The sequence below is a fragment of the Silene latifolia genome, chromosome 11 (assembly GCF_048544455.1).
Source record: "Silene latifolia isolate original U9 population chromosome 11, ASM4854445v1, whole genome shotgun sequence".
NCBI lineage: Eukaryota > Viridiplantae > Streptophyta > Magnoliopsida > Caryophyllales > Caryophyllaceae > Silene > Silene latifolia.
In genome coordinates this window covers 31,514,625-31,517,647 of record NC_133536.1, presented here as the reverse complement: position 1 = coordinate 31,517,647, position 3,023 = coordinate 31,514,625, and positions in this window count along the sequence as shown.

The window sequence follows — 3,023 nt, the reverse complement described above, 5'->3', positions numbered from 1 at the left end:
CTGTCACATATATCCTCTGCAATTTTGATCTCTTGATTTTCATAATCCAATTCAGTATATTAGCCCTGTCAAGCTTAATCTTTAACCAACTCTCGATAATGTCTAGCACAGTCTTACTGTACTGACATTTAAAGAACAAATGGAGTATTTTTCAGTAGCATCTTCACAAATGCAACAGTTAGCATTATCGTTCAATCAACCATGTAATTCGATGTGCGAAAGCGCCTTATTGTAAACACGTGAGTATGCAATCTAATCTATGTTGATAATAATAAGCCCATGTAGGAATTGAACCCACATCCTTTGCGCAATTGCACAAATGCTCTACCATTTGAGCTAATGAGCTAGTGTAGTAGAAATTCAATATCTTAGATTCTACACAAAACAAAACAATACAATCTCTGCAGCAGCAGTTATTTTAATGTTATAATGCAGTTATTGTATTATACAAATCCAATTATTCTATCAGAGAGGGGAGCTTTTTAGTGAGATTGGTAGCCTAGTCTACCACAATGCACACACAGTTATTTTAATGTAATAGTAAAGTTATTTCATTATTAAATAGTAATTATTGTAAGGATATTTTTGTCAGATCATATAAAATAATCTTTATTATATATGAAAAAAACAATCTCTGCTGCAGTAGTTATTTTAATGTTATAATGAAGTTATTGTATTATACGAATCCAGTTATTCTATCGAGAGGGAGCTTTTTTGCGAGATTGGTAGCCTAGTCCACCACAATGCACACACGTTTATTCTAATCTAAATAGTACAGTTATTTCATTATTAACTAGTTGTTTATTGTAAGGATATTTTTGTCGATTCTATAAAAAAATGACCATTATGATGGAGAAAAACAATCTCTCCCGCAACTTGATTATTTTAATGTTATAATGAAGTTATTGTATTATACGAATCCAGTTATTCTATTAGAAAAAGGATGTTTTTTTACTGAAATTGGTAGTCAAGACCAGCACAATGCATCACAGTTATTCTAATGTAATAGTACAGTTATTTCATTATTAACTAGTTGTTTATTGTAAGGATATTTTTGTTAGATTCTATAAAACAGCCATTATGATGGAGAAAAACAATCTCTCCCCGCATGATTATTTTAATGTTATAATGAAATTATTGTATTATACGAATCCAATTATTCTATTAGAAAAAGGATGTTTTTTTTTACGAAATTGGTAGTCAAGACCAGCACAATGCATCACAGTTATTCTAATGTAATAGTACAGTTATTTCATTATTAACTAGTTGTTTATTTTAAAGATATTTTTGCCAGATCCTATAAAACAGTCATTATGATGGAAAAAACAATCTCTCCTGCAACAGTTATTTTAATGTTATAATGCGATTTATTGTATTATACGAATCGATTATTCTATTAGAAAAAGGAGGTTTTTCAAATTGATAGTCAAGGCCAGCACAATGCATCACAGTTATTTTAATGCAATAGTACAGTTATTTTAATACTGTAATTCAGTTATTGTATTATACTAATCAGTTATTCAAATACTAGATATTGAATGATATCATGAATGAAATCTACATGCAATTATTGTGATATTATATAGTAGTTATTCTAACGACTTTCTAAACAACAAAATGAGTAACAGTACGAAAATAATCAATATAATGAACAAAAGTTTCACAAAACTTATCAACCTAATAACAACATTTATTATATCAACATTATTTCACAAATTTATACCTGAATTCATCGATGTTTGATTATCAGCAATATTATCAAGCAGAGTAAGAGTTTGATCATCTGAATTCATCATCGTTGAAGCTGAAAATTACGGTAAAAAACACCTAAATCATGTCAGAATTTGTTATTTAATTCAAATACTGAAGTTATTCGATTATTAAATCATAAATCAGAAGAAATAATAATACCTTCGTTTGGATTTGAAGAATTAGGGTTTCCGGATGATGAACTTGATAAAATTTGATGAACAGATTGATAGTTTCAAGTGATTTAATCGAAATAGTTAATGAATTTGTGCTAAAATTGTGGATCGAAAAAAAAAGTGAAGAATCAGATGAATTGATGATCAAAATTTTGAAGAACAGTGTTTGATGATAAAAAAGTAGAGAGAGAAAGATAGAGAAATGAATGATCGTGTGTTTGTTTGTAAAATAATTGCTAATTTGGTTTTGTTAGGTCATTTGCTTATATAGGCGGGGGAAACTCACGAAAAGTGGCTGCAAACTCATTTAGGATCTTGCCTATATATATATATATATATATATATATATATATATATATATATATATATATATATATATATATATATATATATATAGAGAGAGAGAGAGAGAGAGAGAGAGAAATAGGATCCTGTGCGAACTTACGAACTCAGTATGAATCGTCAGATTTACACAGATCCTATGGCCATATAAAGCGCACTAAAACCAATCCCCCTCTTCCCTTAAATCTTACCCATCTATGCTAACCCCACCCACACACTAATACAACCACAACAGCAGTCCACAGCCGTCATATCCCCGACGACGTCTTCACCACCGGCCACCTTGAAAGTCGCCGGGGACTACCCGAATGACACAGACATCCCTTCAGAATTACTTTGCACAATCGCATGCCGCGGATGACGACGCACGCAAATCCCCTTGCTGACGGTCACCCTATCTCCGGTCACCGTGGGCTCTCCTCACCTGCCAGCGCCTCCCCACGCCGCCGACAATGTTGTCTTGCGATGCGATTGAGATCATAGAACTTCAGATCTATTAATTCAACAATGATTTTAATAAATTAATTAAGATTGGCGAACTCCGGCAATGTTTATGGCGTTTCTTAGTGGTGGGCGGCTGTCGGTGATCTTCGACGAGTGTGTGCAAGATTGAAAATGAGGCGAATGTTTCTCTACCTCACACGATGACATTTTGTGTGGAAAATGGTAAGAGTGTTCGTGGTGCCTAGTGTCTTCGTGCGGTAGATGTTGGTGTCGTCGTGCGGTGGTTCTATAAGGTGGTCGAGTTGTTACCAG